This window comes from Cyanistes caeruleus, chromosome 19 (genome assembly GCF_971803275.1).
Source record: "Cyanistes caeruleus chromosome 19, bCyaCae1.hap1.1, whole genome shotgun sequence".
Classification (NCBI taxonomy): Eukaryota; Metazoa; Chordata; class Aves; order Passeriformes; family Paridae; genus Cyanistes; species Cyanistes caeruleus.
In genome coordinates this window covers 1350644-1366462 of record NC_141719.1, presented here as the reverse complement: position 1 = coordinate 1366462, position 15819 = coordinate 1350644, and the positions used below count along the sequence as shown (strand labels likewise).

Here is a 15819-nt window from a genome sequence, read left to right as displayed (position 1 = left end):
CGGCGCTGCCCCATGGAGCGGGGCGGGGGCGCGGGGAGCGGCCGGGGGGTCCCGCTGCTGCCGCCGCTCTGGCTCCTCAGCGGCGGCTGCCCGGCGCCGGGCGCTTCATGCCGGAGCGCAGCGAGCGGCGGAGCGCGGCTGGAGGCGAAGGGGTCCCGGCGCTGCTCCGGCGAGGGGCTGCGAGAGACGGGGAGAGGGTGAGAGCGCGCCGCGCCCCGGGCAGCCCGGCCCGCCCCCGCCCGCCCGCCCCTTGCCCACGGCCTTACCATGCCGGAGCGGGACTGCAGCGGGGCCGCGGGGCTGCCCGCGCTCCTCGCCGAGCCGGGGGCGGAGCGGAGCGGCGCCGAGCCGGGCGCGGAGCAGGGGCGGGCGCCGAGCCGAGCCGGGAGCCGGGGAAGGACCGCCCACCGCTGCCGGACCGCTCCTGACATCACCGGGACCGCGGCGCGCCGCTCCGCCGGCACCCGCCACCGCCGCCGGCCCGCCCGGGCAGCGCCGGCCCCCGGGGAAGGGTCCCGGGGCGGGGGGTCCGGGTAGGACCGGGGGGTGCGGACCCTGGGCGCGTCCCCCGGCATATGGTCCTGGCAGGGGTGTGGTGAGTGGCCACCGTACCTGTCCCCGCTGTCCCCTGGCAGGGATGTGGTCCCTAGAGGTGTGTGAGGGGTGAGGATCCCATTCCCGTCCCCGGGGGTGTGGTCCTGGCAGGGATGTGGTCCCTAGAGGTGTGTGTGACCCTGAACCTGTCCCAGGGCAGTGCCCACAGCACAACTTGCCGCTGGGCGCTCACTGTCCCCAGGGCTGCCCGGCTCCCCTGCCCTGCCAGCCCTGCACAAGCTTCCCAGGCTTCCCAGGGACTGCAGCTCCAGCCGGGGGCTGTTGGCACCTCCTGGGAAGGTGCACCCCGTCCAGCTGGGTCCCAGTTCCTGCTCCCCGATGTGCTCGGCGTGGAGAGAGAGCAGCACCCCCACCCCAGCCTGACACACTACCCACTTCTTCCAAGCGTTCCCCCTACAGGAGAGCTCTGGGATGCTGCGAGGGTGGGCTGGCACTGCCCTGGGCTGCCCAGTCACCGGACACAGCCACCACAGGTTTGTTCTGAGCAAGATCCCTTCAGGCACAGAAGCTTTCGCTGCTGTGAGCCACGGCCAGAGAGGCAGAATTTCCTCAAAGTCCTGGTGCTTCTCCCGTGTCCCACTGCAAACCCAACTAAAGCCTCTACAAACATTTCCTGGAGACAGGCAAGGTGTGAGGACACACAGGACAGCGAGGAATTCCAGCGAGGGAGAGATGGGAACTGAAGGGATCCCTGCAGCTGCAGGGCAGGGCAGTTTTCAGGAGAGCAGGGAAGGTGTAGGAGGAAGAGAGCAATGGAAAGTGAGAACACCCCTTAAAAATCCCGTCTTGCACCCTGTGGGAATCATTTCCTCAAGCTACCAAGGTCTGAGTGCCCACAGCTCCCTTGATAACTCCACGGGCTGAGGTTGGCAAAGAAAGCTTCAGCTCTGCTGTGGAAAGCTGCTCTGGTGCTGGGGAGCACCTGGGCAAATTGAAAATCCCTTCATTCCTCACGGACAGTCACCCTTGATGGAGCTAAGGGAGGTGGGAAATGCACGCCATGGGGTCCCAGGGCTCAGCAGTGCCTGACCCCAGACTCAAACCCGAGGCAGAAGGAGGCAGCCTGAGGCCAGCGTGGCCACCCAGGGCAGTCTGGGCTGGTTTAATTCATTCACCCCTCTGAACCCCCCTGCCCTGAGCCCAGCTCCTCTGGCCCCTCCTTGGGGAAAACCCTCCTGAGTGACCTCCAAACCCTGACACCAAAAAGCAGATTTGACTGATGTAGGATGGGATTTCCAAACGGAGCCTTCCACATGTCCTCATCAAATTCACCACAGAAAGCATCTTCAGCTTTGGGCTGCCTTGGAACTCTGTCCCTGCTTCTCCAAGGCTTTGCAAAGTGTGGGAGGCACCCACAGATGGAACAATCCGTGTCCTTCCCTCACCTGGCTGCTCCCTGCACACCTACACAGGAACGAGGGCTCTGCAGGGGCTCCGCTCAGGGGAGAGGAGCTGCCACCCCAAAAACCCGGCGTCCTCTCCCAGGTGGGCAAGGCTTCCTGCTGAAACAATCCTTGGGGAAAAGATCCCGTGTTTTTGAGACAGAAACAACTGGCAGACCTCTGTCCTTACACCAAACGTTACAAGGGCACAGAGAATGCCCGGTGGAACACTGAGTGTCAGCTTTTCTGCCCCCCGGGATATCTGGGGGCTGAGATTGGCTTTTTTCCTCCAGAACTGGCTGAGCCTCGGACTCCTCTGATGCCACCACGGCTTTATCACACCAAGGTGACGATGAAACCCCACCCAGACGCCTCTGCCTCCTCCTGCTCGATTTCCCAACACCACCGAGCAAGCTAAAGAGGGAACGGAGCTTCCCTGGATCCCCGCTATGATCCCAGCGCCTTGCCTGGAGCCAAAATACGGGAGAGAAGAAGCCGAAGCAAATGTGAAAAGTAGGAAAGAGTCCCCAAGGAGCAGCGCTGGATTTCTGTGACTTTGCTGGGATTTGGTTTCTGGCTGTGGAAGGAGGGACAGAGGCTGAGATGCTCGTGGGAGAAAACGCCTGTGCTGCACTCCCCCCGTGCCGCGGAGCTGTGTGACAGTGACTCTGTGACAGCTCCACAGCTCCATCCCCGCCTGGAAGTCACTCCAAAACCTCCAGAACTTTCTCTTTTATCTCCCGTCCCATCCTCCCCAGGTTGTTTTTGGCAGCGTGACTGTTCCAGAGCTGTTTTCTTGTTTATCTTCTTTGCCGGCTGCTTTCATCTCCGTGCCGGAGCTGCCGCGGCTGCAGGCGGGGAAGGGAAGTGCAGGTTCAGAAACTCCCGAAATCCAATTCCTCCCCTTCAGCCCCTTTTCCTGCCGCCCCTCACCGGCCTCTGATGACTTTGTGAGGAGTTTCTAATGAGCCTGATGTGCTCAAAAGCTGATTCCTCTTCGTCGGGGGATTCAATTGTGACCGCGAATCTTCATTAAAATGAGCCCAGCACTTTGGACCTAATTTTTCTTCTAAAATTAATGCAGCTACAAAAAGCTCCTAATATGAGTTTGGGGGATTATTTCTGTGGAGCTGGATTCCTTCTCGCTTGAACAGGAATGGGTGGATCCCGGGTTTGTTCCAGGTCCAAGCCAGGCTGAAGAGAAAGCAGGGAAAGGCGAGGGGAGCAATCAGGCAGGGGGGTGGCAGAGCCTCACACAGACAGCGCCAGATGTGCTCAGCTCCTCCTGCAGCTTCTGAGCAGCTGCCTCAAAGGACAGGACAAGAAACCTGAGCAAACCAGGGCTATTTCACAGCTTTTCACGGTGTATTCTCTGCTGCCCGAGAGGATTCTGTGGTTTGTATGGTTTTGTACAAATTGAGGAGCCGGGATTCTCTTTCCCCATGGGAACATTTTGGTTCTTTCTCGCTGTTCCCATCCCTCAGCCCAGTGGCACAGCTCTGTCCTGCAGCTGTGACGTGTCCCTGTCTCCTGCTGGCTCTCAGGGGCCAGGGACAGATGTGAGCTGTGCCCAGCTGTGCAGACAAGGTGCCACCAGCACACCTGGCAGAGGTGCAGGGACTTCACTGAGGTGTCCCCAGCGCTGGCCAGGCACTTCCAATGCACTCACTACAAATGGGGGCATCTGCAAGTGGAAGACAAAGAAACTTCTGCAGCAAATGGGAAATTCCTCATTATTTATCCAGCTCTGCTCATGGAGAAGTCTTTAGAAAGTGCTTTTAGCGCTGCAATTCTGCAAAACCCTAAATTTTCCTGATATCCAACCTAAATTTCCCCTTTTTTGGTTCAAAGCTGTTCCCCCTTGTCCTGTCAGTCCAGCCTTATAAGTCTCCTCTCCGTTTTTCTTGCAGGCTCCTTCCTGATATTATCAGAAAATCCAGCACAAGGGAAAGCCTCCAAGTCTCCTCTGCAAACTGTGACATCCCCTGGGGATCCAGGGAGAAAGAAGGGAATGCAGAGACCTCAGCATGGATTTCTCTTTCCTGTGTGATTCCTCCAGGCCCGCCAGGCTGGGACAGATAATTTCATCAGCTTTGGCTTCCTACCTTTGTTTGAGGTTTCTCCAGGGTGGAGGGCAGCACACACCTGAGGGTGACACCTGCCCAGACTATCAGGGGTTAATTTCCTTTATCTGGCTGCATGTGCCCAGAAGGGAGAGCAGCGTGAGCTTTTCTTTTCCGTGTCATTACGGTCCCTGCTGGCGCTTCCATCACCAGCGTGGCACAGCCTGTCGCTTCTCTCCCAGCCAGGCACTGCTCCCTCAGGGCCCCACGGATCTGGTTTTTCCCGGGATCTGGCACACCCAGGACTCATCCATCCAGATTGCCCAGCAGCTCCAGGCAGCCCAAGGCAGGAGGAGCCGTCCCAGCCAGCAGAGGAGCAGATGGAAGGAGCCAGGCTGAACATGCACACCTTGCACGGTCGTTGCCCAGCCAGGGCTGGATGCAGGTGATAACTCCAGCGAGATGAGAGCAATTAGCACTGATTTGATGCTGCCTCCAAGCCCAGCAATGTGGAACTCAGGGAGCTCCCAGGCTCTGCAGCCCAACCTGGCTGTGTCCATCAGCCGGGCCACCACAGCCAGCTCAGGCACAGCCAGCCCTGAGGTGACACGAACAGGACTTTTCCTTCCCTCCAAACATCTTCCACTGGCTCAGACTCTTTCCTCTGGTTTCATTCATTTAGCAGCAGAAACCAGGCACTCAAGGCCAGGCAGGAGGGCATTTGCAGCCTGCCAGAGCTTGGGTGGAGTGTGATCCCAGAGCTCATCCTCTCACAGCTCACCCAGGGCTGTCCCTCACAGCTGGCTGGGCATCGATGCCATCACAGCCCTGGCGCTCCCTGGGACAGGGAACAGCTGGGCCAGGGATTTTGGGATGGATCTCAGGGCAAGGTTCTTCCCCCAGAGGGTGCTGGCACTGCCCAGGCTCCCCAGGGAATGGGCACGAGGCTGCCAGAGCTCCAGGAGAGCTCCAGTGGTTCCCAGGGTGGGATTGCTGGGGGATCTGGGCAGGGCCAGGAGCTGCTCTGGATGATCCTGGGGGTCTCTTCCCACTCAGCAGATTCCTGGATTCCAAGTGCAGGGTTCAGGCCATAAAGACACAGGAGTTTTCCAGAAGATCTCCTGCCTGCTGCCAACCCCTCCCTCAGCCCCCATGCCAGGCAGATTTGTCCAGAAGGCAAATGAAGCTCTTCAGGCATGACAGGGATTTCAGAGAGTGACACATCTGCTCTCAGGCTCCCCGAGTTCCTCTGTTTCTCTTTACAGGTGAATTTTATACCTCTTCTAAAATCCCCAGGGACAAACCAGTTCTTCCCAGTCGTTCATGGGCCAGTGAATGACTGGAAAATGGGAGGATTCAAAAGTCCTTTGAATAGAGCTGAGAGCTCTCTGAAATCAGGATATTTTTCAAGGTTGAGAGGGAGACCAAAGAAAGCTGAACCCCAGGCTCGCACAATTGAGAAAAGAGTGTGGGATGGGAGCACGGTGTGCACGGCAGGCCAGGGCAATCCTTGCCACGGGCACGAACAATCGCAAATCCCGAGCAGGGGGCAGTGGGAGGAACGGCTCTGGTGCTGGAGGCAGGCACTGCTCAGGCAGGGTGCCCCTGGCTTAATGGGAATTATTTTCCTTAGATCTTTGTGCTGCTGCCAATTCACTCCTCTGAGCAGACAAAAGAGCACTTCAGGAGCCCAATTGCTGCTGCCTGCAGCCAGCACAGCGGCCTGGAGCAGCCCAGGGGAGGAGGAAGGAGCATCCCAGCTGGGCAAGGAGCAGGTCCTGTCAGGACTTCTGGCCCTGTGGGCTTCAAAATTCGTCAGAAAACTGGGCAATTACAGGAGAAATGATCATAAAATCATGGGGTGGTTTGGGTTGGAAGGGACATTAAAGCCACCCAGTGCCACCACAGCCATGGCAGGGACAACTTCCCCTGTCCCAGGCTGCTTCAAACCCCATCCAGCCTAGCCTTGGGCACTGCCAGGGATCCAGGGGCAGCCACAGCTGCTCTGGGCACCTGTGCCAGGGCCTGCCCACCCTGCCAGGAACAATTCCTGCCCAAAATCCCATCCAGCCCTGTCCTCTGGCAGTAAAAGCCATTCCCTGTGTCCTGTCCCTCCATCCCTTGTCCAAAGTCCTTCTCCAGCTCTCCTGGAGCCCCTTCAGGCACTGGAATCACATCTGAGAAGAATCAGGAATGAAAGGAAAGCTGCATTTGGGGTCTGCTCTGGGGGAAGGTGCAGTCCAGGCTTACCAGATTTGTACTTGAAGTTCTCCTTCACTCCCCACCCCTTCTGCAGGAAGTGCCTGGAGAAAGGAGGGCAATCCCAGCCATGCAGCCCCAGGGAGATGGGGTGGTGTTTGCAGGGGATGTTCACGTGGCTCAGGGGCATTTTTTGTCACTCAACAGTGGCTCTGCAGCTGTGACCACTCACCCTGTTGGTAAAAAAACCTCATGGGCACCACTCAGGGCTGACCCAATAAATTTGGGTTACATGAGGTCCTCTGAACCCACCTGGGCAGCTCTTAGAAGAGAGGGTTGAAGGGAAGGAATCTGATGGTGAGAAACCAGACCCTGTAATAACAGAAAACCTGGAAAGGTGAAGGATTCTGGACAATGTGGCCAAGAGCAAAGAATTCAGCACCATGGTGAGGTAATCTGGGATCTCTGGGGAGCAGAACGAGTCCTGGCTTTGGTATCAGGCAGAACTGGTTAAACTGCCTCTGACAGCACTCAGTCTGGATAAATATGGATAAATACATTGGATGAATCTCTGCTGTGCTCTGCCTGGGGCTCTGCAGTCACCGTGCAGACAGGAGGATCACCCTGGTTAACAGCAGGGTCACGGCTCCTGTCCGTGTTCTGTGTCCAGAACACAGCAGCTCCTTGGCTGTGATTCCACATTTGTACCTGGGGTTTGTGCTGGAGACCCTCCCCTGCCCGGATCCCCTGCTGCAGCTGCCCCTGGGCTGGAATAACCTGCACTGATTGATCCTCACTTGGTTTACAGGAGCCAAGGCAGTGCAGGAGCCCTTTGGCACGGGGACATCTCCGTGGTGCCAGGCAGAGTTTGCCCCTCACTGGAGGAATTGGAGCCCTGGGGAGTCCATGGGCACATGCCAGGAGCAGCCCCAGTGTGTGACGTGGGGGACACCAAGGGACACCCACAGATTCACAGCTGGAGGGCCAGGAGCCCACGGTGTGTAAGTTTTTTCTTTGCAGAGCTGTGTGTAGATGGAATCATGGAATTCCAAGCACTCCTCACTCCAGCAGCTCCCTGTTCCTGCTGAGAGGCTTCCCACAGGATTTCTCCTGTTTCTCCATGGAAGCAGGGAAGGAAGGAGGTGCTGGGACCACAGGCTGCTCTCCCTGTGCCTGGGATAGATTAGCAAACATGCCTGGATCTGAAACTTTCCCATTCCGTTTTTATTAGTTCTCCCTTTGCAATAATCCTCAATATGCTTCGTTTACATTCAACGAGCAAGAGGGGAGCACTGCCTTAGTTAATTTAACTCCCACAAATTCCCATCTCTGCTGGGGAGAGATTGTGCTTCCTCATAGATGAAGCAGCTTCTTCATATTTCAAAAGGTTAGAGATTAGATCTGCTTACTGCTATACTTTTATTAAAATTCCTGTTTACATTTTTTTTCCCCCACATTGATACAATTACAGAAAAGGCAGAAAGAAAACATTTGAGCCAGAGCAATCCCTGAAGGCTGGAATATCCCTCGGCCTGTACATCCATGGATGTGGCAGGGGAGAGCCCTGCTTGCTCTCCCTGCAGATGGGCCTGTCCTCAGCCTTCCTTCTCCTCCTCCTCCTGCTGCTGCCCCACGTGCTGAGGGCTCAGAAGTAGCACAAAACCTGACCACAAGGCCTGACTGAATTCTTCAGGCCTGCAGCAAGAGGGAAGTTGAACAAGAAGGCTCCAGGGTGACTTTATTGTGGCCTTTCAACACCTGGAGCATACCAGGAGAGCTGGAGAGGGACTTTGGACAGGGGATGGAGGGACAGGACACAGGGAGTGGCTCCCAGTGCCAGAGGGCAGGAATGGATGGGATATTGGGCAGGAATTGTTCCCTGCAGGGTGGGCAGGCCCTGGCACAGGGTGCCCAGAGCAGCTGTGGCTGCCCCTGGATCCCTGGCAGTGCCCAAGGCCAGGCTGGACATTGGGGCTGGAGCAGCCTGGGCCAGGGGAAGGGGGTGCCACCATGGCAGGGGTGGCACTGGGTGGTTTTAACCCAAACCCATCTGGGATTCAGTGATTCGATGACTGAGGAGCAGCAACAGCTTCAGGTCCCTGCTCCAGGGTCCTTGGTGACCCCTGGGCAGTGGCCTCAGCCCCGAGCACGCTGGCCAGACACAGGAGTGCAGGGCTGGCCCAGAGCCATGGCTGGGAATTCACTCCCTGGGGAGGGAGGACTCTGCCTGGGACACCTCACTCAGGGCAGGAGGAAGGAACAACACCTTTAATGGACTCAGGGGGAGAGATTTAGCTCAGGAGATCTGTAATTACCCGTGCTGGAGGCTGGCCAGGACTCCAGGTTTAACGCTCCTGCTTGGGTAAATCTTGTGGATCTTGAGCAGGAAATCACAGAAGAAGCCCCTGTTCTCCTTTGGAGGGTTTCAGAGACAATTTGGCTTCTCAGAAAAGGGGTCAAGATGTCTTCTCAGTGCTCCTGGCTTTTATCAGCAACAAAGAAGCCCTTTGCTGTCTGTGAGGGGAAGATCTGAGTTCTTGGGAGTAGCACAAGCCTTCCAAGGCATTTTGATGTTTCCTAAACAAAGTGGGAGGAGGTGGATCTGTGGGAGCTTTGCCTGTCTCACCAGCATCACCCCAGTTGGTAGCACAGATTTCTCCCAGAGAAAGTTCTCTGGGAGTGGAGAGGGGAGAAAATGGTGCTGAAAGTGCAGCTGTGTGGAAGTTTCTGTAAACCAGGAATGCTGGGTGGAAGTCAGAGGAGCTTTGTTGAGCACTGCAAAAATCAGGGGGTGATGACTGCCAAAAATCACAGGAAATATTCAGATTAGGAATGGAGAAGGTTTAGAGTGGATGTTGGGAAGAAATTGTTCCCTGTGAGGATGGGGAGGCCCTGGCACAGAGAAGCTCCCATGGCTGTGAACTTCCATGGCTGCCCCATCTGGAGAAGTGTCCAAATGCCAGGTTGGAGCAACCTGGGGTGGTGGAAATGCCCATGGTAAGGGGTGGGATGAGATTGAGATGAGATTGAGATGAGATAGATGAGATTGAGATGAGATTGAGATGAGATTGAGATGAGATTGAGATGAGATTGAGATGAGATAGATGAGATTGAGATGAGATAGATGAGATTGAGATGAGATTGAGATGAGATAGATGAGATTGAGATGAGATTGAGATTGAGATGAGATTGAGATTGAGATGAGATGAGATGAGATGAGATGAGATGAGATGAGATGAGATGAGATTGAGATGAGATGAGATGAGATGAGATGAGATGAGATGAGATGAGATGAGATGAGATGAGATGAGATGAGATGAGATGAGGCGAGGCGAGGCGAGGCTCCAACTGATGTTCAGTAGGAAGGTTCCTACTGTCAGAGAGAAGTGAGATACCACCCCTGACTGTCCAAGAGAAGCTCAGGTTTCTCCCCCCACTTCTTAACCCCAGGACCAAGGGAATCCATCAGGAGAAAAGTGGGTGCTTGGCACAGAAATTTTCCAAGGTGTCCTGAGGTTTGCAAAGGCAGCAGGAAAACAAACCCACCTAAGCATGGCAGGTTTATTGAGCCCTGTGTTGGTGGGGAACTCGTTGCCACAAGAAAATAGACAGGTTCTTCAGACAAATCCACCCCCAGGGCTCTCACACTAATGCAGCTCCTGGCTGAGGAGGTCTCTGAAGCTCAGCCCGCCTGGAGCCCGCAGGCACACGAGGAGCTGTGGATCCCCGCTTTCCTCCTTCTCTTTCCCTAAGAAACACAGCTGGATTATGTAGAAAATTCCCAGGATTTTGTTGGGCCCAGGGCTCTCCCCAGTGCCAGGGGTTTTGTGCTCCAGAGGCAGGAGAGGCACATCCAGGGGTTCCTTTCCTCCTGTGACACAAAGGGACATGGAGGTTTTGAAAGGGGCAGGAACCACCTGAGATCCATGCTAGGACCCCCTTCCCCAGGGAGCTGGAGCTCTCCCCCCTGTAGATCTTCACCCAGGGGTCCCTTTTTGCCGGAGCTCGGTGGCTCTGTGCTCAGCCCCTGTGCCCTGCTCGCCCTGCCCTCCCTGCCACACTCCAGGCAGCAAACACCTCCTGCACCGAGTCCTTTGGAGGATTTCCCTGGCTCAGGAGTGCTCCTCAGTGACAGCAGACAGGGGCTGGGGACAGGAGCCCATCAGACAAACCCTGGCCCAGTTGAGCCCAGCTTTGCACCTCAGGTGTCAGTGCCTGACAGTTCCAGGCCTCACAGACCCCAGGACAGAGCAGCTAAAACGTTTCTTCACCCCCAGGCCTGACCATTTGTTTCCACTCTGTCGCCTGTAGGAATAAAAGCTTTGACCTGTGCTGACAAATCCTTCTTCAGGGAGAGAGCAGAACTCCTGGGCTGTGCTGAGGGACACTGCCCACTCCTCGAGTTTTCAGCAAGCAGAGCGAGACTGTTGGCAAATGTTATAAAACACAAAAGCTATTGGAGTAAATCTTTGCTGTGATGGAGTGATCAACTGTGGGATGAGTTCCAGGGACAAAATGCCATCAGCACAGGCAATGTGTTTCTGCTCTTCTCGGAAGAGCAAGCACGAAGCTCCCTTCCCACCCCCAAAAATAACCAGCTGGATTTTTCAGGATGCACAAGCAATAGGTCTTTTCTAGCTTTAGTAACAGCAGGATAATGATGGTCTCCAGATCTTCGTTTTTCTCCAGAAAAACCACCAAAATCACAGATGTTTAAAGTCCTGCCCTCAACTGCCAGGACACTCTTTCTCCTCCACCCTTTCCCCACCAACCCCAGCGTCATTCCCTGCTCTCCTGCAAAAATTTCCAGGGATTCTCTGGGGTGCAGCAGAGCCAGTAATTTGATCTATGAATCTCATCTGCCATCAGCTGTGTGCCAGCAGCTCGTCCCCAGCGGTGTCACAGCTGCTGCCCCTCTGCAGGGACACATGGAGAGGGGCAGGTGGATGGGAGCACATCCCTGCTGCTGCTCCTGCTGCATTCCCAGCAAAATTCCTGCTCCCAGCTCAGCTGCTGCAGCCCAGACAGGTTTGGGTGGGGGGAGAGAGCACAGGGGAGACAATGTAGAGGGACAGAGCCCTCTTTTACCACTGGGAGCTGTCTCTGCTCTGCTTCCAGCTGTGGATCCTCTGGGGAAACCTCCCCAGGAACGCTGTCCACACGTGGCTGCTGCTGCTGCTGCTGCTGGACAAGGCTGAGGTTGCAGTGAGCGAGGAGTTGCAGTAGGATGCAGGAGTTCCATCAGGGCAGAATTCAGCTGAGGAAAAGCCAGAGCAGGTCTGCCCTGGGTCTCCCACAAATCTCTCCTGGAAGTGGCTCCAAATCCTGCCACCGGCAGCTGCTCCCTTCTCCCGGAAGGAAGGAGTGTCCTGGGAAGGCTGGAAAGCAGCAGTACGCTCCAGTAACACCAGAATGTGGCTGGAATAACCTGAGCACAGCAGGCTGAGAGCTGGGGAACACCTGGAGCAGGGATCTGCAGACACAGATTGGTAAATCCAGCTCTGGTTGAGCGCAGTACAAAACATCTTCATCTCGCAGGAACCGCGTCCAGCCTGTGCATCCTGAGAGGCTGGGAGAGCTGGGAATGGCCAGCCTGGAGAGCTCAGAGCCCCTGCCAGGGTCTGGAGGGGCTGCAGGGAAATGGGAGAGGGAACTGCAGTGGCAGGACAAGTGGGGGTGGGTTCAGACTAAAAGAGAGGATATTTAAGTCGGATATTGGGAAGAAATTCCTCCCTGGCAGGGTGGGCAGGCACAGGGTGCCCAGAGCAGCTGGGGCTGCCCCTGGATCCCTGGCAGTGCCCAAGGCCAGGCTGGACATTGGGGCTGGAGCAGCCTGGGATGGTGGAAGGTGTTCCTGCCATGGCAGGGGAGCTGGAATTAAATGAGTTTTAAGGTCCTTCCAACCCCAACCACTCTGGAATTCTGTGATCCCCACCCACCCGGGGGAGGGTCAGGCTGTGAGCAGGAGCCCCTGCACAGCCCTGGGACAGGGGACTTGTGTCCCTCTTCTCTGGTCTCTCCAGATGCAGAGCCAAAACTCGGGATTCTCTGCCCTGTGGGATGTGCTCCTCACTGAGCTCCCTGGGTTTGTGATGCCCTGCAGAGCCGCCAGCTCGGTCGGTTTAACCCTCTCAGTGCCACCAGGCAGTCACTGCTCCTCCCTCCTGGAGCCCGGAGTGTCCCAGCCAGTGCCACCCATCAGCTGCACTCAGAGCTCTCTGCCTGGGACATTCCGGCCCCGGGAGCCAGGAATCTCCAGGACGGTGACGGTGGCTGGGCTCCTGTGGAAGCTCGGCAGGTGGGCACAGGGAAGGTCCCCTCGTGCCCAGGGACAAGGCGAGGTCCCCAGCAGCTCCCCCATCCCCGGCCCCCATGGTCAGCCCTCGCTATTCAGCCATTAATTAATTAGTCCTTGCAGTTATTATTTACTCATCAGCCCTTTATTAGTCACACACAGCCTCGTCCCCTGGACTCTTGCTTTGTTCTTGGGTGAGATTAGATCAGCCTGTTTGTTGCCGTGTTTACACAAGTGCTGTAATCCCAAGCGCCTCCCTTCTGTGTTTAATGAAGGTATTTACTCGAAATCCTTTGCCCGGATTTTCTCCTACAGCTGAGGGATAAGAAGGGTTTGGAGCACGGTTATTCCATTCCAATCGTTTGTATTAATTGATATTTTAGATCAAATGGAGGAGACTTAACTGCCCTAAGTGGTTGTTACCTCCGAGTCAGTGGCTTCTCTCGGAGGAATGAAATTCTCTTACAGACGCTGACAGGGATGTTTTGAGTTCAAAGAACAAATCCTCAGTGCAGCCACAACAAGGAGCACGATGGAGATGGGAATGAGCCGTTCCACCCCTGCCACAGCCTGGAGATGGGAATGAGCCATCCCACCTTGGAATAACCCCCCAGGCTGTTGTTGCCAGCACTGGGAAGCATTGAGAAAAGCTGCTGCCACCGGCCAGTGCTGCTTCCTCTGGCCCTGGGGGACACCCCTGGGAGCACCCCCAGCCCTGTGGGGAACACCAGCTCTCCCCAGCTCTCAGCAGCTGTGCCAGGGGCTCTGTCCCCAGGTGAGGATGTTGTGTCACAGTCCGGGAGTCCTCGGCACTCCTGGGAAATGGAACAGAAGCTGAACCACACTCAGTAAAAAAAGCTGCACTCCCCCTCCCTGCACCCCGCAGCTCCGGGCAGGTGTGAATAACTTGCTTTTGTCACTTGGAATAACGAGTGGACCCAGCCAAGTGACAAAGCCATTCCCAGGCCAGCCTCGAGCCAAGAGCAGGATTCCATGTGCTGATGAGTAAATGCCTGCACTAAGAATAGCTCCTTCCAGCCTTGCTGCTCACCCACCTTATCCTGCTCCAATTACCTGCCTTAATTTACTCCAGCTGTTCCTCCAGAGCTCCATGATCTATTTTCTACCCCCTCCTGGTTCCTGCTTGATTTCCCTGTATATTTTAACATTCCCCATTCGTTTCTGTCTGGAAGTGCCTCTCCTGACAGGAAGGCTGCTTCCAGCGTCGCTGCATTCCCGGTCCTTCGCTCTCCCATCCGCTCTCAGCAGGCTCTGCAGCACATCCAGCTGCTGGCAGCACGCTGGATCCCTGCAGAACGCAGGAAGCACTTGTTCCTGAATGAAACTTCTTGTCCTGACCCATTCCTGTCTCTCTCAGCAGACAGGTTTGAGGAGGAAAAGCGCAGTCTGAATTCCTGGTGCTCCGCTGGAAACCTGGCTCAGCTGTTATTTCTCAGAGGGAAATTTCTGCTCTCCCAGTCCTGTCTGGGTGGGAATCGTTGTTCCCAGAGCTGGGCCACGGCACTGTGGCTGTCACTTGGAGGGGCAGGGCCAGCCAACGGTGCTGTTCCCTAATTTCCTCTTTGGAGAGGGAAAAAATGGTGATGGGGACAGATTTTGGTACAGCCAGAGCTGCAAAGCTGCTCTGCTCCGTGGATGAATCCCAGCATGGATCTGATCTTCCTTCTGCCTCCACAAGACTTTCACTGCTGGGCTCGGGAGCAGGAGGAAGTAAAACAATGCAGATTCCAGATGGGAGAGGCTGAGAGCAGGGTGGGAGCACTGGGTGGGATTGGGATGGGATGGGGATGGGGATGGGGATGGGGATGGGGATGGGGATGGGGATGGGATGGGATGGGATGGGATGGGATGGGATGGGATGGGATGGGATGGGATGGGATGGGATGGGAGCAGAGTGGTACAAGTGAGAGTGGGATGGGATCAGGAGAAACTGTGTGGGAGTGGGAAGGATCGGGAGGGAGCAGGTGGCAGCAGGATGGGAGTGGGTGTGATTGGGTGAGATGGGAATGGGATTGGTTTGGATCAGAGTGGGATGGGATCGGGTGGGATTAGCAGGGGATTGGGATGGGACTGGGTGAGATAGGGTGGGATCAGGGATGATGGGATGGGATCGGGGATGGGACCGGGGATGGGACCGGGGATGGGACCGGGGATGGGATCGGGGATGGGATCAGGGATGGGACCGGGGATGGGATCGGGGATGGGACCGGGGATGGGACCGGGGATGGGATCGGGGATGGGACCGGGGATGGGACCGGGGATGGGACCGGGGATGGGATCGGCGGTCGCGGAGCAGCGCCCGGAGGCGGCGGCCCGCGGCCACCACCGCTAGGGGGCAGTAACGCACCGCCCGCGGAACCGGCCGGGACCGAACGGAACCGAGCGGGACCGAACGGAACCGAACGGAACCGAACGGGAACGAACGGGACCGGACGGGACCGAACGGGAACGAACGGGACCGGACGGGACCGAACGGAACCGAACGGAACCGAACGGGACCGGCCGGGAACGAACGGAACGGAACCGAACGGGAACGAACGGAACCGAACGGGACCGGCCGGGACCGAACGGAACCGAACGGGACCGGACGGGACCGAACGGAACCGAACGGAACCGAACGGAACCGAGCGGGACCGAACGGAACCGAGCGGGACCGAACGGAACCGGACGGAACCGACCCGCACTGACCGGCACCGAGCGGTACCGACCCGCACTGACCAACCGGTACCGGCCGGGACCCAGGGGCTCGGAGCGATCGGAACCGCCCCGCTCTGAGCGGCCCAGGCCGGCCCCGCTCTGTTTGGAGCATCCCGCTCCCACCGGGACCGGCCCGGGGACCCCCGGGCTCAGCGCCCCGGGACGGGCACGGGAGGGACCGGAGGTGACCCCGAGCTGCGGCCGCTCCCTGCCCCGGGCCGCTGCCCTCGGGACACCGCGGGGACAGGGCCACCCTCGCTGTGCCCTGGGGACTCCCGGCTGCGGGAGCAGGGATGCTCCGGGGAGCAGGATGACTTCATTTCCCTGCTCCGGAGTGGTTTTGCTAACAAGTCCCAGCAGTATCCAAAGCTGGTAGAGACAGCGGAGCCTGCTCCTCTAAATGGGATTTTTTAGCCGGTTTGAGGGCGTTCAAGCCCAATTCCCCCATCTTCCTGCACCCTGGGCGTGTTCCATCCCAGGGGAATGGATCTGCAGCCTCCCCTGCAGTTCCAGAAATATTTATTCCTTTAAAGGCATCTTCTCCACC

General features: G+C 57.1%; 1 long non-coding RNA gene across 1 annotated transcript; it reads right to left on the bottom strand.

Annotated features, from left to right (window-relative positions):
• Positions 1–12667: 12667 nt before the first annotated feature.
• Positions 12668–13365, bottom strand: LOC111942212 (uncharacterized). The gene is made up of 2 exons (XR_002870460.2): positions 12978–13365; positions 12668–12869 (listed from the first exon to the last, which is right to left on the bottom strand). It is a non-coding gene; the product is annotated as an uncharacterized LOC111942212 (long non-coding RNA).
• Positions 13366–15819: the final 2454 nt, after the last annotated feature.